Here is a 26,541-nt window from a genome sequence, read left to right as displayed (position 1 = left end):
CAGCAGGGCCGGGCGGGGGCATTCCTTGGGTGAATTTCGCTGCTCGGATTCTTCGCCGCACCGAGCCCAACTGGTGGCCTGACCAATCCGCGCGCGGGGGCGGGGTCACGGCTCGCGAAGGGGGCGTGGCCATCTCGGGATTGGACGGCAGCGTCCGGGGGCGGAGCGCCAGCTATCCTACGGCCTGGAATCGAGCTCTGCGCTGGGCTCTCCCAGCTTCAGAGGGTGGGTTTAACTGAGACCCCGGGACTTCCCCCCGGGTTTGACGCCTGCTAGCGGCGAAGGAAACCAGAGTTTTCGTTTGAAGGCCTCAACATCGCCTGTCACTTGCCTGAGCGAGCGGAGGCTGTTATGCTCATTGAAACCGCCCGCTCCGCTCAACCCAACATCCTAGACGACGCAGCATCCTCGCCACCGGCCCCTCCCTCGCCCATCCGCCCCCTCTCCCTCGCCCACCGGTCCCTCCCATGCCCACCAGCCCCTCCTCCCTCGCCCACCGGTCCCTCCCTTGACCCTCGGTCCAGCCCCACCCACAACCGATGGACGCTTGTTGTTCTCCGACCACCTAGTGCGGTGGGGACCGGGACCACGGCGGGGAGCTGCGGGTCTCGGAGCTGCGGGCTTGGGCGCTGCTTTCCTGGACACTTGGCGGGTGGCGGCCTGAGCGGCCCTAGCATCAGCCCAACTGCTGCCCGCTGGCCCCTCACCGGCCCCAGGTGCGGAGATGTCCCCGCCTCCACTCCGCAGGACGCCCCGGGCCCTCTGCTCACCGCGACCCTCCCCAGGCCCGCGAGGACCCCTCGATCCGCCCGCTCCCCTTCACCAGGCCGGAGCCCCCAGTGTTCCGGCTGCGCGTCCTCAGCCTTTGCAGAGTGAAGACGCTGCTCCTCTCCAGAAACCCCCACGCTGTCCTGACACCCCCGCCCCTGCGCCTCCCTCCTGTTGCCATAAAGCTGCTGCTGGAAGTGCCCCCCCTCCCGGGCAGGTGCAGGTGCAGGTCCCGTGGAGCCAGCCGGTCCTCCGACTCCCGGCACCCCTCGGCACGCCCCCCTCCCTGTTCTCCATCAGCTCCAGATCCACAGGGACGTATCAGGGACCCAAATCCACAAAGACCCCTGCTCCGGGGTGCTAGAGCTTCTGTCGGGGGGACCGGGCGAGAAGCAGTGGGTACAATGAGTTGCGTGGGCGGTTACAGGTGGTGCGTGCGACAGGGGTGGGGCGCTGCAGGTGGTTACGGAGGAACCCTGTTGGCCGGATCGCCTACGCCCACACCTGCGGAAGGCGGGTGGGAGCCGCTGCGCGCTCCTTCGGCTGGGGAGGGTCCGGGACCGCGGCCGGCGAGCCGCGCGCGCCCCCTGCCGGCCGCTGGCCGCCTCGGACCGGGATGTCAGGTCGCGTGTACAAGGGCGCGGGGCTGTTCGCACCCGGTTTCTGAAGAATTCGAAGACCTCCTTTTTTAGGCGACCGACTTCCTTTCATCGCAGTTTCGCTCTTTGGCCTACCCCGAAGTGACACAGATTTAGCCACAAGGCTTTTTTGAATTATTTATAACTAACGGGGAAACAAATGTGAAGTGACTCAAGTGTTCATCAAGTGATGAATGGATAAACAGATGGCCGTGCTCACAATGCAGTGTCATTCAGCCAAAGGACAAATATTGCCTGATTCCACTGACATGAAATGTCCACAATCAGCAAGTCCATCTAGACAGAAAGTATATTAGTGGTTGCCCAGGGCTTGGGGGAGTTTTGAAGGGAACGGTGGACTATTGATGGGTGTGGACTTCCATTCTGGTGTGATGAGAATGTTTTGGAATTAAATAATGGTGACATTGCCCAGACTTGAGGATACACTGAAAACCGCTGAATTGGGGGCACCTGGCTGGCTAAGTGGAGGAATCTGCAACTGGATTTCAGGGTCCTGAGTTAGAGTTGTACGGTTTGGGGGAGAGTACTTAAATAAATGAACTTAAAAAAAAAAACCCTTGGGGCGCCTGGGTCGCTGAGTTGGTTAAGCGGCTGCCTTCGCCTCGGGTCATGATCCCAGGGTCCTGTGATGGAGTCCCCCATCGGGCTCCCTGCTCACTGGGGAGCCTGCTTCTCCCTCTGCCTGCCACTCCCCCTGCTTGTGCTCTCTCTGTCAAATAAATAAATCTTTAAAAGAAAAGAAACCCCACTGAATTGTACACTCTAAAATGGTGAATTTTATGGCATGTGATTTAAATTCAATTAACATATAGTAGATTATTAGTTTCAGAGGTAGAGTTTAGTAATTCATCAGTTGCCTGTAACACCCAGAGCTCATTCCTTCCCCCAGTTACCCCATCCCCCCCACCCCACTCCCCTCCAGCAACCCTGTTTGTTTCCTAGACTTAAAGAGTCTTTCAGGGTCGCCTGGGTGGCTCAGTCCATTAAGCGGCTGCCTTCCACCTGGGTCATGATCCCAAGGTCCTGGGATTGAACCCCACATCGGGCTCCTTGCTCAGCAGGGAGCCTGCTTCTCCCTCTCTCTCCCTCTGCTTGTGCTCTCTCTGTCAAATAAATAAAATCTTTTTAAAAAAAAGTCTTTCAGTTTGTCTCCCTCTCTGATTTCATTGTTTGATTTTTCCCTCCCTTCCCCTATAATCCTGTTTTGTTTCTTAAATTCCACATGAGTGAAATCATTGGTATTTGTTTTTCTCTGACAGACTTATTTCACTTAGCATTATCCCCTCTAGATCCATCCACATCATTGCAAATGGCAAGATTTTTCTTTTTTGATGGCCAAGTAATATTCCACTGCATATATGCACCACATCTTTTCTATCCATTCATCTGTTGATGGACATCTGGGCTCTTTCCATAGTTTTGCTATTGTGGATGCTGCTGCTATAAACATTGGGGTGCAGATACCCCTTCGAATCACTACATTTGTATCTTTGGGGTAAATACCTAATAGTGCAATTGCTTGGTCATACGGTGGCTCTATTTTCAACTTTTTGGGGTTAAATCTCAATTTAAACAGAAGAAATGAACAAAATGCAGCTTCATTAAAATTGCTCCCTCAAAAACGGTTTGTACTGGGGAGGTGGATGGGAGAATGGGTGAAAGAAAGAAAGGAGATTCAGAGGTACAAACTTGTGGTTTTAAGTGTTGGGGATGAGAAATACAGCACAAGGAATAAGGTCGATAATGTAAGAACGTTGCTTGGTGACACTGAGCACAGGTATCGTGGTGAAGACTAATGGATGGAACTGTTGAACTAATATGGTGGACACCTAAAGTAATATAACATTGTGTGTTATACTTCAATTAAAAAAAAAAGAACACAGGATGTAGGGTAAATAAGATGGACTCAGGATGCCAACCACAACACTTAGTAAGTTGTATGGCCTTGGGCAAACAACTAATTATTATGAGCCTTAATTTCTTTAAAAGAAATTGGAATTCTTTTTACTTTAGAGGGGATGTTGTGAGGATTCAATAAGATGCATAGAAATCATTTAGCACATGTCTGGCACAAAACAGTGCTCAATAAATGTTAACATTTAATATGCCTTATGTAAATACATCTCTTTTCAATCCTGTGGGTATTCTATGAGGTTGTTATTATTAGCCCATTTTATGCATGAGCAGATGGAGTCTAAGAGAATTTGAATGGTAAGAGAGCTAATGATAGGCAGAGTCAGGAAATAAACCTAGGGAAACAAACCTAGGTTTATCTAGCTAAAAAAAAAATGTTTTGCACATCCACAATTACATTTATATATTATCTTTTTAAGATTTTATTTTTAAGTTATCTGTATACCCAACGTGGGGCTCAAACCTACAACCCGGAGATCAAGGGTTGCGTGCTCTACAGACTGAACCAGCCAGGCGCCCCTCAATTATTTTACACAATTACATTTTAAATACTAAACAGTGACACTAACATATCTTTTGTTCCTTGATTTTAGACATGCATTTTCTGCATATTTTCATTATCCGTTTCACACTAAAATCACTACTTGTTTAAATACCTGCAAAGGTCACTGATTTATTTTGTATTGATCCTGACCTCATTGGACTCAGGGGGTACTGGCTCCACTTTGTGTATAGTTTTCAATCAGATGTTACATGTGTCGAAAGAGTCATCCTCTTCACAAAGGCGAAGAAGGCACGTGTGTACTCCAGCTGGTGGGCTGACGGAATCAAATTACCAATGTGCCTTAAGCTCAGGCACACACGAGATGGTTCTCATTCCTAAAAGTATTCAGTGTCAATCTGGGGATAAATATAGCTTGAATCTTTTTTTTTTTAATAGCTTGAAATTTAAGCCAGACTATTGTTGATGTGCAAGCTAGCGGATGAGGCCACAAAAATCATTCAATTTCCTAGTTCATATTTTTCAAATAAAGTAGGACTGATGAAAATTTTGGGTCATGTGATTTAATACACATATGATTCAAATTACTAATGTTTGTAAGCATATTCTGGTTGTTGTCATTGATTAGTGGAGGCTAAGGAGACAGGACAAATAAATGCCTTGTGAACACAGGTTAGATCCTGCACCAGAGAAGGACATTATTGGAAAACCTGGCAAAATTTCAGTAAGTTTGAGAGTTTAGAAATTTAGTTAAAGGGTGGCTCAGTTGATTAAGTGTCTGACTTGGGCTTGAGCCATGATCTTCGGGTCCTGGGATCAAGCCCTGTGTTAGGCTCCCCACTCAGCAGGGAGTCTGCTTCTCCCTCTCTGCCCCTCCCCCACTTAGTGCACACTCTTGCTCTCTCTCTCTCTCTCTCAAATAAATAAATAAAATATTTTGAAAAAAGTTTAGGGGGCACCTGGGCGGCTCAGTCAGTTAAACCTCTGCCTTAGCTTGGGTCATGATCCTGGGGTTCTGGGATCAAGCCCCAGGGCTCCCTGCTCAGTGAGGAGCCTGCTTCTCCCTCTCCCACTCCCCCTACTTGTGTGTGCTCTCTCTCGCTCTCAATTAAATAAATAAAATCTTAAAAAAAATAAAATAATAAAAAATAAAAAAGTTTAAAGGGATTGTACCAATGTTCATTCCTGTAATTATACTGGCTATGTTAGATCGTAATATTAGGAAAAACTAGGTGAGGGGTATAACGGGAAATCTTTTTTGCAACTTTTCTGTAAGGCTAAAATTATTTCAAAATTAAAAATTAAGAAAAATTCTACTTCATGGTTAAGATATTTTCTATACTTTATCATAGAAATACATACATTTACAGTTTGATCTCCCTTGTGTGTAAAAAAGTGTACAGGGTGCCTGGGTGGCTCAGTCGTTAAGCATCTGCCTTCAGCTCAGGTCATGATCCCAGGGTCCTGGGATCGAGCCCCACATTGGGCTCCGCACTCAGCGGGAAGCCTGCTTCTCCCTCTCCCGCTCCCCCTTCTTGTATTCCCTCTCTCGCTGTCTCTCTGTTGAAAAATAAATAAAATCTTTTTTTTTTTAAAGTGTACAGTTATATCCCCCAAAAAGGTACATTCAAGTCTCAGTCCTCCCCCCACCCCAGTAGCTGTGAACTTGACAGTATCTGGAAATAGAGTCATTACATATGTAAATAGTTAAGGACTTCAGGATGAAATCATCAGAGATTTATGGCGGCCCTAAATCCAATGAACGATGTCTTGAGAGAGAAAAGAAAGGAAGATGGGGGCCGTGTGGCATTGCAGGCAGAGATATGGGATGCACCCACAAGCCGAGGATGCCAAGAGCCGCCAGCATCTCGAAGAACCCGGGAAGGAGCCTCCCCCTAGAGCCTTCAGAGGATGCCTTGATTTTGGACTTTGAACTCCAGAACTGAGAGAGAACAAAATGTTGTTTAAGCCACACAGTTTGTGGTAATTTGTGACAGCAGCCCCAGGGGACTAATACAACTACCTGGATTTGTCTGCACCACGAACACTGGAAGAACAAGGTGCAATCCACCGGAAGTGAGGTCTATAATTGGAGACGATGAGACAGGAAAATGTCTTTACTTAACAGTTTCCTTTGTAAATTTCTCTTCCATGTGAAATGTTTACTAGATGATGATTTCATCTGTTTGTTAAACTGCTAAGAACTACACACACAAAATAGAGTCCTTTTGCCATTGTAATCATATTTGAGTGTATGATTCGGTGGCACTAATTATGTTCACAATGTGGTTCAACCACCACCACGGTCTATTTTGCAAAACGTTCCCACCCGAACAGAAAATCGGTCCCCATGCCCCCCAGCCCCCTAGCCATAGAACAGGAAGATAATAAATTGGTGTGCTGTGTTAAGCCGCTAATTTTTTAAAAAAGATTTTATTTATTTATTTTGATAGAGAGAGAGAGAGACAGTGAGAGAGAGAACACAAGCAGGGGGAGTGGGAGAGAGAGAAGCAGGCTTCCCGTGGAGCAGGGAGCCAGATGCGGGGCTCGATTCCAGGACCCTGGGATCATGACCCGAGCCTAAGGCAGACGCTTAACAACTGAGCCCCCAGGCGCCCAAGCCACTAATTTTGTGGTAGTTTGTTAACGGCAGCAATAGATAAATAATCTAACCTCATTCATTCATTCATTGTGTTCATGGAGCACCTGCGTTGGGCCAGGCACTGAGGAAAGGAAAGGGAAACAAACAGTAGCAAATCTCTGTCCTCCCGGAGCATAGGTTCTGGGATGGAAGGAGATGGTGCCACTGTCGCTCCATGATGATGGGTTGGGGGGGGGAATCAAGTCATGAGGGGAGACAGGGAAGGCGCCAATCACTGCTTGCTTTCTGCTGACTTCTTATTCCATGCTAAGGCAGAACTAGAAACCTCATTTCATCTCCCCACCAGCCCTTGAGAGGGCTGTGCTGTGATTCCCATTGTACAGACGGGCCCAGAGAGGTTAAGGAACTTGCCCAAGGTCACACAGTAAAGTGCAGAACTGGGATTTGAACAAGCACTGTAATGCTTCCCTATGGCTGCCAGGAACCCGCCTGCTTGTTTCCACCTAGACTGGGCACAGTGGACAGCCGGTATTACCTCTGGGCTCCCACAGAGGCCTGAGCATGCCCTTTGGTCCCATGGCTGCTTGCGTAGACTCTTCTGTGGCCCTTGGGGTGCCTGGCAGCCTTGGAGTTGCCATAGCTGAGCATTTAGTGTGGGTGCACCTCTGGGGAGTGCAGGGGGCCCCTGGGGAAGCTGTCAGGGCAGGGCCTATGAGGCAGTGGGGTGAGGGTGTGATGAGAGGTAGTGGACATGGGCAGGCCAGAGTGATGTTACCCAGGCCCCTCAGCCTCCTCGGGTCCCCAGAGGGATTCGGGCTGTGAAGTAGCATCTCCACAAAACAATCATGGAAAGACAAGTTCAAGGAGACCCACACCACAGAGGTAGCTGGATGCCCCACATCTGTCCCCCCAGGTCCCCTCAGCCTTGACCTCTAAGGCCTGGGTCTGCCCGGCCTCTGCTTCCATCTCCTATCCCACAGGGACCCGTGTCCATTTTCGGCTGCAGACACTCCACCTCAGAGCTCTTTCCTTGGCTGACCCTGGCCCGACCCGAGGCAGTTTTTATATTTTTGCCTTGTACTTTGAGCAACTGCAATTCTTCTCTTCTTCAGACTTACAGAGTCAAGGGTTCTAGAAAACCATGCATCCCGGCTGCTGGTGCCAGAGCCTGGAGGTGATTTGGTAGCCCTCTGTCCAGCTCTTTGGTGCCTCGTGTAGCTCACCAGTCCTGCGAGCCCCTGCTACGTGCGCAGGCCTGTCCTGGGCGCTGGGAGGGCAGCAGCAGGCCACGCAAATGTGGGCTGTTACGACTGGGTGGGAGCAGGGGACATCTCGCTTTGGAGGGGAGGACTGTCAGAAAGGAGAATGGCCAGGCCATACGACCAGCCTGGCCCACCGCCCCTGCAATGATTGCCCTCAGAAGCCGGAGCACCAGCTCTGCAGCCAGCTGCCCAGATGGTCAGGGCTCAGCCAGTGACCGAAGTGTCTCTATTCCCCGCCCCCACGTCCAACTCAGGACCACAGAGAAATCCCGCTATGCTCCCCCATCTAGGCACACAGGACACCCCCTTCTAGTCAGCTGCCTCCAGCTTCTCCAGGTGCCCCTACCCCCTCCCGTAGAGCTTTCCCACCTTCAAGTCTCTATCAGACACAAGTGACATGGCAGAGGCGACAGAGCAGTGGAGAGCTCCACAGACCTAGGGCTGGAGTTCACCCTGCCTGGCCAGTGCAGAGAGCTCAGCAAGAGACCCCCTGGATTAGCCACGTCCGCATCTGGAGGGGGCGGGTTTCATCCGGAAGCCAGTTGTGGGGGGCAGGGGTGCAGCAGGTCTTATAAACTGAAACTGATGGAGACAGTGAAGGCTGGAAAAGAGGTTACCAGGCCTGGTGCCCTAGCCATGCTGGGGGTCCCACTGCCCCCTTTCTGGTCCAGGGCAGCTAGAAAGGGAAACCCCAAGGACCCCACTTAGTGAACAGGCTGATTTTCAAGGCTGAGCGGCTCCAGGGGTATGATACCCTGTGACATTACTTCCTACTAAGAAATTGATATTTGGTCTCTGCCTGTGGTTTCTGAAGCAGAGCTCCCCAAACCCCTGCAATTTCCTGAGTGATAGGGGTGCTAGGAGCATCTTTGGTTCCAATATTTGACCTTGGACCCTGAGGTAGGGCTCCTAAATCCCTTGGAATTTCCCGGGTGGCAGGAGCAACTTTTGTTCTAACGTGGGCGCTCTGGGTGGGCTCCTAGAGAGCTTTGCGAAGGAGGGCCAGTCACCAGAAAGGCTAAGTCTCCATTAGAAACTGGGGACCCTCCTCTGGGCGGGGGCGCGGGGACTGAGATAATGGTGGATCATGCCCACGGGATGAATCTCTGTAAAAACCCCTGAACCACGGGATTTGGGTGGGTGAACACACGGAGCTGCTGGGAGGATGGCACACCCAGAAGGGGCGAGTGCATTCTCCCTCCCTCCCCCACCTCCTCCTGGGTGTTCCCAAGTTATATCCAGTAAGTGAACTGTTTTCCTGGGTTCTGGGAGCCCTTCTAACAAATTAGCGAACCCAAGGAGGGGGTTCTGGGAACCTCTGATCTGCAGCCAAGTGAAACAGAAGTTTGTGGGTAACCTGGGGTCCCACTGTCTGAGATTGGCATCTGAAGCAGGGGGAGTCCGGTAGGACTGAGTCCTCACCCTGTGGGGTCTGGGAGAATGCCTGCTGGTGTCTGAATTGAGCTAAACTGGAGGAATCCGTCTTGTATGCACAACGAATTAGATGATTGCTCAGTGAGGAAGATCCCACACATCTGCTGTTGGAAGTGTTGGTGCGTGAAGAGAAACAGACTTCTTTTTCCTTTTTCAGGCCCTGATTCGGTGGAGGCCCCAGGAGGGCCCTGGGGGTCTGAGGCCCCAGGTCTCCCTGGCGGCTCAGGAGCTGGGTCTCTGGGGAGTGGGAGCCCAGCTCTGGAAAGGAGTTAGACACACAGGGAGCACCCAACAAATGTGTGTTCAGTGGATTTTGTTTTTGCCCCAAAGTTGACTTTGTTCATACCTGAAATGTCAAACACGCATAGTGTGCTGCCTCACAACATTACCGTTCCTGAGGAAGGGGGCCCTCCCCTTCTGTGGGGGGCTGGGGGGGCTGGAGGGGGAGCTTAGAGAGGGTTCCTGTCAATACATTTCATGGTTCTTGTTCATTTCATCTGCAAGACAAGGGGGGCAGGCAGGGCCCAGACTCACTAGGGAGGAGGGTGGGGTAGCCAGTTGGGAGGGGCTGCTGGGCCTCAGGCCAATGGAGGGGTCCCCCATCTTCTCCTGACCTTACCTACACCTCTCCCAAGCCATCCCGTGTTCCCCCTGTAAGTCATGTGCACTCCACCCTGCCCCAGCCAGCCTGGGGCCGGTGCTAATCCCAGGACTGCTCTGACCTACTCCATGGGCTGCTGGTCTCTGCAACAGTGGTACCCGTGGCAGGAAACACAGTGGGCTGCACTGCAGACCCTGTGGTGGGGGTACAGGACCCCAGGCTGACTCCACAGGATGGAGACAGGGAGGGGACTGTGGGGCTCAGCGTTCTGGGCTGACTGGCGCAGGAGCCAGAGAAAAGACAGGGACCCCTGAGAGAGCCTGCCCCACCAAGCTCAGTGGGAAGAACAGGTTCCAAGGCAGATGCTGGCCCTGCTCCACCCTCTGCAGTGACCAGGTGGCAGCCCCAAGATGGTGACTTGGCCACTTTGAACCCTACTTCCCTCAGGGCTCGGGGACCGCACCCTCCATCCCAAGGCTGGTGGAAACACTCACAGGGTGAGCTGGGCATGCTGCAGAGGCTCTGGTGGCACTGTCCCTCGGACTCCCCCAGCATGGCTCTGGCCAGGCCTGGGACCCCCAGCAGGGCCTGGAAGCCAAGGGGTCCCTAGCGTCACCTGAGAATGCCTGGCCTGTTGCTGTGAATGCCCCATCCTGGGGTTGGGGAGGGGTCTCAGCCCAGGGGGAAGTGGTGTCCTTCCCCACAGACCCCTGGGGCCTTTAATTATCCTAGGTGAGCCTGGTCAACAGGGGGAAATGACCAGGGTCCTGGTTCCCGTCCCAGAACCGGTGGCTGGGCGTGGCCAGGCCTGGCTGAGCGTGAGGGGGAGCTCAGGTCTCAGCATGGTGACAGCCACCGTGGGCCCTCCTCCTGCTGTCATCAACTCAACGTGTCAGAGCTCAGCCCTGTAGGGAGGACCCCCCATGCTGTCTTCCTTCCTACATACTCCAAATCTCCCAGACCCCGGGATGGTCCCCAAAGGCCAAGGCCAGGTGTCAGCCTTACAGCCTGAAGGGTTCACCTGTACAAGAGACTGGGGTGCTGAGGGTCCTGGAGCCTGTACAGCTGCCTCAGGCCCATTCTCTGCGGGGGTCTGCGGAGGTCCCATGACCTGCCTGGCCTCTGGCTTAGGAGTCACCTCTGCAGGCCTGGGGGTGTTCACATCCCCCTCAGGACTTTTTGCTGGGGGACCAGGCATGGGGGGGCCCTCACTGCCCCCAGGCCCCAATACACCAGGAGCCACCATAGGCTGCTCTCTATCCACCCCACATCCTGTTCTCCTGGGGCCCCCCCGGGAGGGTGGGGCGGTGGCAGAGGGAAGAGGGAGGTCCGCCTGTCCTGCCTAGGGATGGTGACCGCTTCTCCAGGGGCCAGCTTCCTGTCCCCGGACATTCTGGGGAAACTGGCCTCTGAGAAACTCCAGTGGCTGCCAGCCTGTTCCCCTCCCTTCTGCCCCCTCCTCCCCCCCCCCACTGCCCCCCCCCCTGTGCTTGCAGCCCGAGGCTTGGCCCATGGGCCCCTCTCCTCTGCTCCCTGGGCCATCTGGGGACACCCACCAATGGCCCCCTGCCCCCTCTCTCCCTGTTCCCTAGGCAGTCTCATCTAGATGCTCATAATCCCGACATCCTTCTCCCATCTTACCACTCCCAGCAGGACTCGCGGGAGGCAGCCTTAAGTGGATGCTCTTGATGAGGACAAAGTACAAGCGGACAACCTGCAAACCCCATCCCCCACTCCCAGGTGGGACACTTGTGACATTCCTCAGGCACTCGGGGGCTGCCCTAAAGCTAAGGGAAGGAAAAACCAATGGTTGACTTACAGAGATTACAGTCCAGCCAAGACACGAGTCTCCCTCAGTTTACAAATGTCTCAGTGATTTACAAGAAAAAAGCATTTTTTTTTTTTAAGGTTTTATTTATTTATTTATTTGACAGACAAAGACAGCAAGAGAGGGAACACAAGCAGGGGGGAGTAGGAGAGAGAGAAGCAGGCTTCCCACGGAGCAAGGAGCCCAATGTGGGGCTCGATCCCAGGACCCTGGGATCATGACCTGAGCCGAAGGCAGACGCTTGACGACTGAGCCACCCAGGCGCCCCAAGAAAAAAGCGTTCTTGGGGCGCCTGGGTGGCTCAGTCGGTTAAGCGGCTGCCTTCGGCTCAGGTCATGATCCTGGAGTCCCGGGATCGAGTCCCACATCGGGCTCTCTGCTCAGCAGGGAGTCTGCTTCTCCCTCTGACCCTCTTCCCTCTCGTGCTATCTCTCATTCTCTAATAAATAAATAAAATCTTTAAAAAAATAAAGAAAAAAGCGTTATCAGTAACCTGATTTACAGAAGGAAACTCTCAACGGTCCTGATATTAATACGCCTTGCTAGAGGGAAAAACCACCTTACCTTGACAATGGCCAGGCCTCTAGTATCTTATAGGTCCTCTTTAGCAGAGAAGTTCTTTTGAAAACCTCCCTTTTTCTTACATCCCCCAGCTCCCAAGTATGTGATCAGCCACCCATCACAACCCCGGGGCAGCAGCTCTTTTTGCCCACAGGTCTGTCCCCGTGCTTTAATAAACCACCATTTTGCACCAAAGACATCTGAAGAATTCTTTCTTGGCTGTTGGCTCCGGGCCTCACCCCATCAACCTCACCTATATTCCAAAGCTACATCAGTCTGCTAGCAGGTGACGGTAGGGCAGGGTGGGGTGGGGGGCTGGGTGCAGAAAGGAGCAGCTCAGGCCCTCAACCTGCTGACATTCCCTGCCCAACCCCCCCCCCCAACCAGCCAATTTCAAGGCCCACATTGCAAGGCCAGGATGCCCCAGCTGACCCTAGTCCTCACCCTTGTGCCCCCTCACCCCTTCCCTATTCAACCTAGGCCTCCCTTGGCTGAGCACCCCTCTCCAGACCCCACCTCCCTCCCTGCAGAGACCCTGTTCATCCCCTGCGCGAAGCCGCTGTCCCAACCTGACAACAGACCCCCTGTGGGACCCTGCATCTTGATGGAGCGGCTCTCCTGCCCTGGTCCTCTGCCAGGCCACCTGGCCGCACCTTGAGAAGGGGGCCACGTTCTCTCCCTACAGGCTCCCTCAGACTCTGGCTGGGGCAGACCTGGAAATGGACTTGAGAGTGGCATTTCCTGGCTCCTCCCTCCTGTAGCTTCTTAGAAAAGCAGGGGTTTTGCTGAACCCACGTGACTGTTTGAGGTCCAGACGGTCCTGGTTTCATTTCATTTCATTTCTCTTTCACGTGCTCTGAAATAAAAGCACTTGGAGGGGTGCCCGGGTGGCTCAGTCATTAAGTGTCTGCCTTCCGCTCAGGTCATGATCCCAGGGTCCTGGAATCGAGCCCCGCATCCGGCTCCCTACTTGGCCAGGAGCCTGCTTCTCCCTCTCCCGGCTTGCGTTCCCTCTCTAGTTGTCTCTCTCTGTGTGCCAAATAAATAAATAAAATCTTTAAAAAATAATAAATAGGGGGGCGCCTGGGTGGCTCTGTTGTTAAGCATCTGCCTTCGGCTCAGGTCATGATCCCAGGGTCCTGGGATTGAGCCCCGCATCGGGCTCCCTGCTCCGTGGGAAGACTGCTTCTCCCTCTCCCACTCCCCCTGCTTGTGTTCCCTCTCTTGCTGTGTCTCTCTCTGTCAAATAAATAAACTCTTAAAAGATAATAATAACAAATAGTCTTAAGTATGAAAAAATTTAAAAAAAAAAAGGCAGCTGGAATGTTCCTAGTGTGGGAGACAACTAAAAACTCCATGTGCGAGTGAGGGAGAGAGCGAGAGAGCTACCTTCTGGGCAGGCTAACCAACATGGCTGCGAGAGAAGGAGCCCAGGTGAAGCCCCTGACAGCAGGGCTGGCTGGTGCTGGAGATGGCGTTAATACTGGCCATTTGAAGAGTTCTCTCAGCTCATTGTGTAAACCTGGCTTCAGGTCAGGCCCCTGTGTCCAATCCCTGTCCCACAGTCTGCATCCCCTGCCCAGTACTCATTATAATCCCTGGAGCCAGTGTTTTTAGCTGAAGACCCTTCCCCTGGGAGCTTGCAGCCTGGGGCCTTCAGTCCTGGGAGACTTCCTGGAGGAGGTGACTCTGGGCTTGGGAGGGCAGTGATTGAATTGCCCTTTAGCAATGACCATCAGGAAATTTTAAGGAAGAAAACGGTTTATAACTTACTAGACCTGGAGGTTCCACAGTGCACCTGGAACCACACAGTCAGGTAGCTGGGGAGAGGGAGGGATGGGGAGAGGGGGAGGGCCGGTTGGGGGAGAGAAATAGAGAGAGAGAGGGCACTCATAGGCAGGCCGGGGCTTCTGCTTTTATTGGGATCAGGAGTCCGAGGATTTTGCAGACTCACTCTATTGCTGAATTTAAAACAAGAGCAGGAATTTAAAGCTGGGTAGGGGGTGGACAGGCGGCCCACATGGTCGGTTATTGAAGCCAGACTCTCTGAAACAGCAGCCCAAGTGTGGGGCCTGAACTGGCATTTTCTAGCGTGGCCGGCAACACGTTTATTTGAGATGGCCTTTGAAGTCGACGCCTCTTGGAAAGGGATGCCTCAGCAATCAAAGTTTAAGTTGGGCACTTGGATCACAACAGAGGGAAAAGCCCGTCAGTGCTTACACTCCTATCCACACTCCGATCTGCTCCAAGTCCGCCAGGACGCTATGGGGGTAGCTAACACGCTGCAGGCAGGGTTGGGCACGTTGTAACACAGAAAGTGCACTACCACATTATGGGAGCAAATCGTATAAAAATTACACAGGCAGGAGTCTGGAATGTAGTCTGTAGCCATCGTCCCAAACTTGAAGTGGGGGGCCAGCTCAGGCGATCTGTGCAGGGATTTGGGTAATACCACCAGATATTTTAACATCTTGGGCCATTTAGTGTGTGGGGTGACCCAGGCGGGGGCCGGCCACTCAGGCGGTAAAGGATTCACCCGATGCAGAACGGAGATAGAAGTTGATAGAATAAACCACAGCGGAGCAGCGGAGGGCAGGACAGCAGAGGAAAGGCTGTCTGTGGAGGGGGTGGTGGGGGCTGTAGATAAAGGGGAAGGTGAGGAGGTATGGGAACATATGGAATTTTCCTTTTGGGGTACCTGTGTCTGGGAGTAAGCAGCCCATTGGTCAGCTAGGGCTTATGGGTATTTTGAAGGCTGCCTAATGGACCTGTTTGCAGTCAGTCAGGGAAGTGGGGGTCACTGTGGGCCTTATTCAGGACTCCATTGCTCAAGCTGGTCGCCTGAAAGCGGCCTCTACACCATGTGAGCAGGTTTGAACCTGTCCTGAGCTGGTAAATTGTTCCATATCTCATCGAACCGGTCTGAGTCCTGAGAAAAGGTCAGTTCAATTAAAGGTTGGGTCTCATTTCAGGAGGTGGTGATGCAGGTGGACTTCCCAAGTTAAACCTACAGTAGTCCCCCCACCCACTTATCCACAGGGACACACTCCAAGGCCTCTAGTGGATGCCTGAAACTGTAGATAGTACCGAGCCCTGCATATACTATGCTTTTCCTATACGTATATACCTCGGACAAGATTTAATCTATAAATCAGGCAAAGAGATTAACAGGAAGTAATAATAAAATAGAACAATTATAGAACAGTTAGAGCCACAGTACTAATATACTGTATTATAATATATAAATTATACATAACATAATAACAATAAACCATGATAGAAGTTATGTGAGGGACGCCTGGGTGGCTCAGCAGTTAAGTGGCTGCCTTTGGTTCAGGTTGTGATCCCTGGGATCCTGAATCCGGCCCCCTGCTCATGGGGGAATCTGCTTCTCCCTCTCCCTCTGCCCCTCCCCCACTGATGCTTGTGCTCACTCTCTCTCAAATAAATAAATAAAATATTTTTTAAAAAAGAGTTATGTGAATGTGGCCTCTCTCTTAGAATACCTCATTGTACTATACTCAGCCTACTTCTTGCGATGATGTGACACAGTACCACAAAGATGAATGTCTGGCGCAGACTGAGCTCTGAGGGCAGCCAGTGGAGGAGACTTCTAGGTCTTCACAACTCGGGCTCGAAATGTCTTCACAAGGAGGGAGGGCAGGCAGCGGCAATCTGGCAGATTTTCCAGGTTTGCAGTTTGAATGTCTCTGGTGATCCTTCTGAGGGGCCCATAGGCAACAGGCGTGAACACTGTCCATACGTGAGCTGTTGTGGTTTCTCCGAAGTCTGGATCAAGCTGTCCCCCATTAGCTTGCGTGGCTGGGGAAAAGGACAGTTTTAGTTCTCAAGGATTCCAAGTCAGAGGGCGGGAGAAAAACTGGAAATGCTAAAAATTTGGAGGGTTGCAGCCAAATATTGGAGGACAGTGGAAGAATTGAGGATCTAGTCTAGGTGAAGACAGAACCCCAAAGATCATTACCAGCATTAGAAGAGATCCGTAAAGGCGTATTAACTGAAACATGACTGTTCCCTCCGCAATCACCCCGATTTTATCAAAGATAACCATAGCAAGACCGTTTTGTTTTCGAATTCAGTCTAGTTTCCATAAACTTGCCTTGATTATTTACCTACATGCAGCAAGAAGAGTGACTGACCACTGAGGCTCTTTTAAGTCGGGTTTGCTGGAACCTTTCATAAGGAATCTCACATTGAACTTGGAAAAGCCTTTCAGGCTAAGAAGCCAAGCCAAGAACTTCCTGTCAGACTTCACCTGGAATACCTTTAGATTTCGGTGAATTCCTCTCTTCTTGAGGTTCCTGGGTCTGTCAGGAGGCGACCTTCCTTACTCACATGATAAGGCTGCTGGGAACCCCATTAGCAAGGTTATCAGGCTGATTTTTTGGCTTTATTGGCTCTGTAAGGCCAACCTTACTTCCTTAAAGCTGTCTGGTCATATCTGAGTCTACTCACATACTCACATCTTTCTCAAATACGACATTCCAGTCAAAACTTTGGTAATATGACCAGTGTTTCCAATAGTGTCCTGTTACAAAGGGAACAGATTCTTATTGAACTTATACAAATGAATATGTTGCTATGAAAATATAAGAATACTTGGAGTTTCCAAATTCTGGGGGGATCAGGTAGGGAGAAAAAGTAATTGTTTCATCTTTGTTTACAAAGGTAGATTTTACAAATTGCTATAGGTCATAGCTGGTGTAAGAGAAAGTTTCCTTAAATCTGAAAAACAAAAGATTAAAGAACCAGCAATGTTTCAAACAAAAGTCAAAAAAATTTATAATCATCCCTATCAGTTCCGTCATTCCCCTGAAATTAATTCTTGTTGATCTTGATCTTTTGTTGACGGTTTTATGAATCCAGGTTTTCTTTAGAGTTGTGTAAATTCTTTCGCAGTTGAGTGATATGATCGGAATTATCAGAAACCCATATTCTAGAGTGTCTATCAGTCCTTTCCAGGGATTTTTCTGAAGATGAAACAGTTTTGCAAAAGCATCAGAGTCCTACAATAACTGTCTGTATATGACAAAAGACTTAAAAATGGCCACGGTTAAAGATCTGATGAGAGTTTGTTACAAGGCAATTGACAAGGAAATTTGACTATTTTGGTGACACATTTTGAGATGATAACTGGAATAATGACTGATAATATTATATATCAGACTTTTAGGAGTTTCATATAATTTCTGGAACACTTATATTAATAACATATCTATATTAGAATATTAATAAAGAGTGGTGCCTGGGTGGCTCAGTCGTTAAGTGTCTGCCTTCGGCTCAGGTCACGATCCCAGAGTCCCGGGATCAAGCCCTGCATTGGGCTCCCTGCTCCGCAGGAAGCCTGCTTCTCCCTCTCTCACTCTCCCTGCTTGTGTTCCCTCTCTCGCTGTGTCGCTCTCTGTCAAATAAATAAATAAAATCTAAAAAAAAGAATATTAATAAAGAACTTACAGCACTATTTCTTATTTGAAATACTTCCCATGTAATGTCACATATCAAATAAGACTAAGTAGTTTAATGTCTCCCTTCTTACAAGGACAGAAAATAAATCTTTCGAGATGTTCCATAAGCATTCTTGAAAAATCACGGGGCGCCTGGGTGGCTCAGTTGTTAAGCGTCTGCCTTCGGCTCAGGTCATGATCCCAGGGTCCTGGGATCGAGTCCCGCATCAGGCTCCCTGCTCTGAGGGAGGCCTGCTTCTCCCTCTCCCACTCCCCCTGCTTGTGTTCCCTCTCTCGCTGTGTCTCTCTCTGTCAAATGGATGAAATCTTTAAAAAAAAAAAGAAAAAGAAAAATCCCCAAATTATTTCCAGGTCAAAAGACTTCATTTAGAATTTTATTTCGGGGAGTGCCTGGGTGCAGTTGGTTAAGCATCTGACTTGATCTCAGGTCAGGTCGTAGTCTCAGAGTCCTGAGACAGACCCCTGTGTTGGGCTCCACACTCAGCGTGGAGTCTGCTTAAGATTCTCTCTCTCTCTCTCCCTCTGCCTCTCCCACTTGTGCTCTCTTTCTCTCTCTAAAATAAGTAAAATCTTAAAAAAAAAGAAATAAAAAAAGAATCTGATTTTGGGAAGTTTGTCAAAAATATCAAAAGGTTTTGGGCACTTGACTAAATAGGATCACAAATAATTATGAAACAATACTTACCCTTTAACCAAAGTAACAAAAAGATTTCAAAGGCAAATATAGGTGACATAGATCTGAGCAAAACCTAGGTCTTTTAATATGGAGAAGACCCAGTATACTCAAGTAATCAAAGACTTGATGATACAGATAACAGGAAGCACAGGAAATTATTTTGATAAAACACAGGATCTTGGTTTTCTAGGCAGATTACTTAAAAGGTAAAGAAAACCCTGATAATCTCTTTTCAGGAGCAGATCAATAGTTCAAGAAAATTTTGTCCTTTGAGCAGATGAAAGAATTAAGTTTTAGTTTAATTTTTTTATTTTACGATTTTATTTATTTATTTGAGAGAGAGTGCAAGAGAGAGATCATGAGCAGGGGAGAAGGGGGGAGTGGGGAAGGGCAGAAGTAGCCACCCAGGTGCCCCTAAGTTTTAGTTTTACATTAGTATACTATCACTACTAAAGCCTATTTTTATTTTTTTTTATTTTTAAGATTTTATTTGTTTATTTATTTGACAGAGAGAGAGAGACACACACAGCAAGAGAGGGAACACAAGCAGGGGGAGTGGGAGAGGGACAAGCAGGCTTCCCGCCAAGTGGGGAACCCGATGTGGGGCTTGATCTCAGGACCCTGGGATCATGATCTGAGCCGAAGGCAGTCGCTTAACCAACTGAGCCACCCAGGCGCCCCTAAAGCCTATTTTTAAAGATTAAAAAGATTTGGGGGGTGCCTGGGTGGCTCAGTAGGTTAAGTGTCTGCCTTCGGCTCCAGTCATGGTCCCAGGGTCCTGGGATCGAACCCAGCATCGGGCTCTCTGCTCAACAGGGAGTCTGCTTCTCCCTCTCCCACTCCCTCTGCTTGAGTTCCCTCTCTCGCTGTGTCTCTGTCTGTTAAATAAATAAATAAAATCTTAAAAGAAAAAAAAATGGGGGGGCGCCTGGGTGGCTCAGTCAGTTAAGCGTATGCCTTCGGCTCAGGTCATGATCTCAGGGTCCTGGGATCGAACCCTGCACTGGGCTCTCTGTTCAGTGGGGAGTCTGCTTCTCCCACTCTCTGCTCATGCTCTCTCTCAAATAAATAAATAAAATCTTAAAAAAAATTTTTTTTTTTTTTTTAAGTAATCTCTACACCCAACCTGGAGATCAAGAGTGGTAGTCTCCGGGGACTTAGCCAGCCAGGCGCCCCAAGCCTATTTTTAAAACCCTTATAATAGCCATTCCATTTTTAGCCAACTTGACCATGCAAGATCCCCTGTCCCCCAATTTCTCTTTCTCTTCTCAACTTTCTATGTGCATAGTTTGTTCTTTATTTTCCTCTTTCTCATTCTGAAATCATCAGCTTTACTTTAGGACAGAATTACTGTGGGGACACCTGGCTGGCTCAGTCGGTGAAGCTTGTAACTCTTGATCTCGGGGTTGTGAGTTTGAGCCCCACGTTGGATGTAGAGATTACTTAAAAATAGGACAAAATTACTTTCTTTTTCCTTATTATTTCGAATAGTTTATTTTTTTTAAAGATTTTATTTATTTATTTGACAGACAGCCAGAGAGGGAACACAAGCAGTGGGAGTGGGAGAGGGAGAAGCAGGCCTCCTGCTGAGCAGGGAGCCCGATGTGGGGCTTGATCCCAGGACCCTGGGATCATGACCTGAGCCGAAGGCAGACGCTTAATGACTGAGCCACCCGGGCGCCCCTCTAATAGTTTAAATGACATATATTAATTAAATGACATATATTATTAACGACATACATTAATTAATTTCTAGTGCAAACTAAGAAGTATGCAATTTCTTGTGAAATGCTACACAGAATCTTTTAGATTATCAAACTTATGAATACATCTCTTAATTCCTAGGAACATAACATTTCCTCATAGTGCAATTTTTCCCATTTAAAATGTAGCAATGTCACCCTATAATTAAGGGGAATGCCCTGTGAAGAATAATTCTCTGGACTCAGGGTCAAATGGGGCCTCTTGAGGATTGGAAATAGAAGGTCATTTCGGTCACTATGATCACAGAAATGATCAGCCCATTGGACTATGCCAAATGTGCACAGGAGATGGGCCTCATCTTAATGTTTGCTGTTCCCTGTGAGCCTTGGCAGTGATCGTGGTATGGGCATGGCGCCAGGCAATAAATATCCAAGTGAAGAGACGGTATGAGTATTTGTGGCTCTGGGGGCCTTTGCCTCCCCTTTTCCCTCTGCCCTCTCACTAGAGACCTTGATAGCCCTGTCAGCTTTTCCTTTGGTGGCAGGGACGCCAGAAATTTTTGGATGATGTCACTGTAAGCCCTCTTTGCAGGGGGCCGCTTTCCTTTCCAGGGTGTTCCATGAGACCTCCCTGGAGTTAGGGTGGGCCTCCCCCCGAGTGCCATGTGCAGGGCCTTTGGGAAAAGCCCCGGGCCTCTGGAGTGGTATACGAGTCTTAGCATGTTGGTATGCAGGGCACTGAGCAATGCCCAGAAGCTTCTAGGGGTTTGCGTTGCTCAAGGAGCAGGTACGCCTCCTCAGGCTTCTTAGGAAGTGCGGGCACCAGCTTTTCAGGACATTTATACTTGTCCGTTAATTATTTAGTAATATCACACCAGGAATAGGATCCATGTCAGGGGATGAAGAACAACAGCAGTGAGTGAGGTGGTGGCCCAGAGACCGTGGCCTTTGTCGTACTTTCCCTCTGGTGCCAGCTCTGGTTTCCAGTTGCAAGGCTATGTGACTCTTCTGGGTAAGGATGTGGAGTCCGGGCATGGCCCACTGACTGTGGTTGCCAGCATATGTCTTGCATCCTGCTCACCAGTGAGAATCTCTTCCCCGCTCTTTCAGCCCTAGCCTCCCCTGGGGCAAGGCCACTAGCCTTGAGATCCAACCCACCCTCCCTAGCTCTCCTTGGCCTTGAGATGTGGAGCATCCTCACACACATTAATAGTCAATTAAGGCTTTATAATTAGTGGTCTAATCATCTCGGTAGACCACATGGCCTTGATCACGCTGCTCTGGGGAGATCATTGGATAATTACGGCAGCTGTGCCCTTTTGGGGTTGATTCCGCAGGCAACACAGGACAGAGGCAATGTGCAAAAGCACAAAACAACATGAACAGCTGCCTGCGAGTGGTGCTAGTTTTCCAGATGGTGCTACCCACCTGAGTGAGTTAGGCTGTTAGGAAGCATGTTGCAGGTGAAGACATTCCCCTCAGTTAATTGCAAGGGCAATCACGCAATCCTACCAACTTCGTTGTGGCTGGACCAGCCCTTGTGGTTCTTATTATGATTGCAAGATGACCTTCAGCAATAACCATCAGGAACCTGTGGGGGAAAAAAGTTTATTACTTCAGGACAAGGAAATTATATAACACACCTGGGGCCACGCAGTGAGGTCTCTGGGGTGGGGGAGAGCCCGAGCTTGGAAGGGTAGGCTCACAGGCCCGGGGTTCTGCTTTTGTTGGGGTCCAGGGTGCAGGCCTAGGGTTTCACAAACTCACTTATTGCTAAATTTAAAACGTAAGACCAGGAATTTACAGCTGGGGGGCAAGGGGGATGGACAAGTGGCCCAAGTGGTCAGTTACTGAGATCAATCATTTTATTTAAGTTTATTTTTTTTAGTAATCTCTCTACCCAACATGGGACTCAAACTCACCACCTGGAGATCAAGAGGTTCATGCTCTTCCAACAGAGCTAGCCAGGCGCCCCTAAAGTTATTGCTTTGATTTCTTAAATTTTTAAATTTTTAATTTTTTTAAAGATTTATTTGAGAGAGTGTGCGTGTGTGCACTTGAGCAGTGGGAGGGGCAGAGGGAAAGGAAGAGAAAGAATCCTCTAGCAGACTCCCCAGCTGAGCATGGACACTCATGCAGGGCTCAACCCCAGGACCCCGAGATCACAACCTGAACCGGAACCAAGAGCCAGATGCTTAACCTACTGAGCCACCCAGGTGCCCCAAATTACTGTTTTTAAAGCTGTAGAAACTCCCAAATCTTAGAGAACGTCCATTCCAAGAAGGAAGGAGTGGCGAGGGGACAGTACTGACCTGGGCCAGGGCGTGCTGCACAAGGCTGCCGCATGCGGCAGAGGAGGCAATGCCCTAAATGCTGCAGACGGGGACTGTCCCTGCGGCCTGTGGCAGGTCTTCCCTCATCGGGCTCCATTAAAATTAAAAACCTTTGTGCATGAAAGGATACTAGCAAAACAGGAGAAACAACCCACAACATGGGAGGAAATAATCACAGATCAGAAATCTGATACGGAATTAATACCCATAATATATAATGAATTTTTGTAACTAAATAGCAAAACAAAAACCAAAAAAACCAAACCAAAACAAAACCGAGAAAATCAACTTAAAAAAATGAAAGACTTGAATGGACATTTCTCCAAGGAAGATATTCAAATGAACAAAAAGCACCTGAAAAGAGGCTCTGAGTCCTCAGAGAAATGCAAATCAAAGCTACAATGACATTGCACTTCACACCCACTAGCATGGCTGGAATCAAAAAGGCAGATAACAAGTGTTGGCGAGGATGTGCAGCATTGGAACCCTCCCTTGTCCACTGCTAGTGGGGATGGGAAATGTTGCAGCCCCAGTGGAAAACAGTGTGGTAGTGCCTCAAAAAGCTTCAGTGGGTATTGCTGGGTCACCTAATCCTAGGTGCACATCTGAGAAATAAAAACATATGTGCACACAAAAAGTTGTATACCAACATTCATAGCAGCATTATTCACATAGACAAAGGTGGAAACCCAAATGTCCATCAGTGAATGAATGGATGAATACAGTGTGGTCTACCCACTCAATGGAATACGTTCGGCCATGAAAAAGAATGAGATTCAGACACCTGCTACAACGTGGATAAACCTTGAAAACATGGTGCTAAGTGCAATAAGCCAGACACAAAAGGAGAAATATTGTGCGATTCCATGCATGGGGTACCTAGAACAGGCATATTTATAGGGACAGAAAATAGAATAGAGGTTACTGGGGCTGGGGGAAGGAGGAAGAAAGGAGTTATTGTTAACAGGGACAGCGTTTCAGTTCAGATGATGAAAAAGTTCTAGAAACGGATGGTGGTGATGGCTGCAAAACACTGTGAATAGACTTAAAGCTACTGAACTGGACACTAATGGTTAAAATTGTATATTTTATGTTATGTACATTTTACCACTACACTAAAATACTGTTTCTCACATCAGCTTAGCAGAAATTGGAAAGTACAGCAACCCATTTTGTTGGCAAGGCTGTGGGAGAGCAGGCCTTCTCATATTTTGCTTCTGGGAGGAATCTACGTGTCTTTACCTTTTTTTTTTAAAGATATATTTATTTATTTTACCACACAGGTCCACTCACCCACCATTCCTCGCACTGGCCGAGTGAGAGAGGGAGGGAGAGAGAGAGAGAGACTGCGTGTGTGGGCAGGAGGTGGGCAGAGGAACAGGGAGAGAAGCAGACTCTCTGCTGGTGTGTGTTGAGGGGAGCCTGCCCTGGGGCATGACCCTGAGATCAGGAACTGAGCCAAAATCAAGAGTGGCATGCCCAACCCACTGAGCCACCCAGGCGCCCCACTTGTCTTTACCATTTGCCTTAGCAATCGTAATTCTAGTTTACCTTAAAGGTACACCCTCAACAATATGAAAATGCCTTTGACCTGGTTACTCTTGGCAGCTTGGTTGGTGATTATAAAATATTGGAAACAATTTCGATGTTCATACATAGAAGAGTGGTTGAATGAAGTGTCCATCCACATATCTCTGTGAACGGACGTGGAATGATTTCCAGGCTCTGTTGCTAAGTGTAAAAGGGGAAGTGTGAAGGAGTATATATAACGAGCTACCTTTGTGTATAAAAGAAGGGGATTAAGAAAATAAACATTTGCCTCCTCACTTGAGTATAGAGAAACCTAGGAAAGAAAACCCAGAGAGGACTGAGATTGATTTTAGAAGGTAGTTGGCAGGAATTGAACGGAGAGAGGGAATGAGGGAGAAGCCATTTCTCTGAATAGACCTTTTTGTGCAGACCTGACTTTTGGAACTATGTTATCGTTTTACATATTTGAAAAAATAAAATAAAATCTTCCAAGGATGGGAGAAAAAATCCCCAAATTTAATACAAACAGAAACAAATGAACCAAAGCATTCTTTCAAAGGAATAACATAAACACACTCAAGGGTGAGAAAAAATAAAAGCAGTAACTCAAGTTAGTATTTAGAGCATATGCCCCCAGCCTAAAGACAAAAAGAACTCTAAACAAATATTTAATTCCAATTGGAATTGATAGGCCTCACCCTACCCCCCCCCCCCCCAATACAGATGAAAAATTCTGAAGCTACTTTTTGGAATTCTAGCAAACTGAGCACATAAATAAAATTTCCGGGTTGGAAAACGGAGTTACAAATACTGAGTGGGAAAAGAAAGAATGAACCCTGCAGGATTAGGTTGGAATTAAAAAACTCTTGGATGTACACATCCCGTCCATTTCCCAGCTCTGTTCTCCAAGAAGTAATGATGCCACAGTAACTCTAATTGTATAGCAGAGAAACCACACTGACCACCCTTCATAAACACACAAACTCTGGAAAGTATGTACCTCTTCGTGTTATGCAGGGAACACAGAATCACTTCCGTGGTCTCTCCTGCCCAAAGTGTGGAACCTGAGTCTAAACAGGATGAAACATCAGACAGACCCAACTTGAGCGACATTCTACAAAATAAATGGCCTGTATTCTCCAAAAATGGCAATGCCATTAATTGCAAAGAATTATGAACTGTTCCAGATTAAAGACGTCCAAAAAAGACATGACAAGTGAATGCAATGGATGCACGATTTTGAATTTTTTCTTACTATGAAGGATTTATTGGAGCAACTGACACTTCAATAAGGCCTGCAGATTGTTGTGTTCAGTCTTATTTTCCTGATACTGCCGCCTTGCTTTGCCGGTCCGCCCGCCTCATATGCAAGGGAATTCGCTGTTCTCCCCATAAAAAGGGGTGAACATTCATCCATGAGATTGTCACGAGCATCAAATCAAATGTGCTGATTCACATACTGAATTCAGCACAAAACACTGGGTAAATATAGGGAAGGATCATCATTGGTGATAGGATCTCACAGGACAAGGTGGGTTTTAAGAAACGACCAGCTCGGGTGCAGAACGACTAGGCTTCAACAGGGTCCCCTGGGTCACTCAGAGGGATTCTGCTCACGGAAGCGGGATCCACAGGTGCCCAGGTTCCAGGAGGCAGGGTTCCAACAAGGCCCCGGGCGCGGCCAGCGGGTCAGTGCTCCCACAAGAACCAGCGGGCCTTCCAGTTCCAGCTCCCGAGAGCCGGCAGATTAAAAAAGAAATTTGGTAATAGCCAATACAGAGCCCCAAACTCAAAGGACGGCCGCTGGATTCTGGGACTTTCGCCCACTGGGTCCCGGTGGAAGGTGCCAGAACCCCGACATGACTGGCACCGCCAAGGGCGAGCCCAAGGTCGGCTGGCCGGCGGCAGGCTCTGAGCCCAGCTGCTTTCAGCTCTGTTTTGAGACATCACAGCTAGTTCTCAGGCTTAAAAAAGTCATTAAAATGGTCATGGGAGACATTCTGCATGGGGTGAAAAATTAAGGGTGGTTGTGACGTTTCTGCCCTGCCACGTTGAGCCCGTCCCGGGTTCTGTAGGAGAACATGGCGTCGCCGCCCGGCCGCCTTACCCACACTACTAGTACAAAAATCATCCCCAAGGGCAGCCAGCCCGGTTCAGCACCGTTTGCAGCGTGGAAGCTGCCAACACATCGGCCAGCTAGTGTGGCCTTCGCCTCAGGCCCTGGGCCTGAACCTGGGGTCTTAAGTTAGGGGCGTGCCTGCCGCTTGGGGTCTGCGGGGGCTTCTCCCGCGTGCGGAAGGCCGGGTGCGACGCGGTGACAGGCACACCCCGAGGGGGCCCATGATCACAGAAAAGCAGCTCTGTCGCTGGACTCGGACCATCAATTCCAAACATGGGGAGACAAAATGGCGGCCGTGTCCCCGGCAGAAGCCACATACGGGTTCCGCGGCACGCAGGACCTACAACTCCCAGAGTGCTCTGGGTCGAAAGTGGGAGGGCGGGGAGCGCGCTAGCGTCCCTCGATGTGGCGCTGGGCCCTGTGCCCCGCCCCCTCCCAGCGGAAACCCTGTGGAATACGTGGCTCGCTCCGGCCCGCTCACCCGCCCTTCTTCGCACTGGCCGAAGGGATTCGTAGTTGATTGGCAGCGGTGTTGACCCTCCTTCGGGTCTTAAGAAACTACAGTT

At 49.3% G+C, this 26,541-nt stretch overlaps 1 long non-coding RNA gene across 1 annotated transcript; it reads right to left on the bottom strand.

Annotated features, from left to right (window-relative positions):
* Positions 1 to 15,302: 15,302 nt before the first annotated feature.
* LOC113931842 lies at positions 15,303 to 26,521 on the bottom strand. Its single transcript, XR_003522888.1, has 3 exons — positions 26,457 to 26,521; positions 21,422 to 21,584; positions 15,303 to 15,953 (listed from the first exon to the last, which is right to left on the bottom strand). It is a non-coding gene; the product is annotated as an uncharacterized LOC113931842 (long non-coding RNA).
* Positions 26,522 to 26,541: the final 20 nt, after the last annotated feature.

The sequence above is a fragment of the Zalophus californianus genome, chromosome 10 (genome assembly GCF_009762305.2).
Source record: "Zalophus californianus isolate mZalCal1 chromosome 10, mZalCal1.pri.v2, whole genome shotgun sequence".
In the NCBI taxonomy this organism is placed as follows: Eukaryota; Metazoa; Chordata; class Mammalia; order Carnivora; family Otariidae; genus Zalophus; species Zalophus californianus.
This window is presented reverse-complemented; position numbering and strand designations above follow the sequence as displayed.